We start from the raw sequence: 244 nt of genomic DNA on the forward strand, positions 1-244 counted from the left end.
CGGCCCGTTTTGAATCGCCCGCCTCGCGCGCAGAACGCAGCCCCAGGCTGTCCGCAGCGACGCGGCCAGAAACGCCAGAGCTCGCCGCCTCCTTGTAACCCTTTTTTTAGCGCCGCATTTGCAGGCCGACTTCTGTACTTTGTCCCTCCCACCCGCTCGTCTGCTGTAAGCCCGCCCCTGAGTGGGTTGAATTTTTTTTTTTCCCCGTAGATCTTCGTGTTTTGTCAGAGGCGCCGAGGACCTC

The sequence above is a fragment of the Atractosteus spatula genome, chromosome 6 (assembly GCF_055471065.1).
Source record: "Atractosteus spatula isolate fAtrSpa1 chromosome 6, fAtrSpa1.hap1, whole genome shotgun sequence".
Lineage (NCBI taxonomy): Eukaryota > Metazoa > Chordata > Actinopteri > Semionotiformes > Lepisosteidae > Atractosteus > Atractosteus spatula.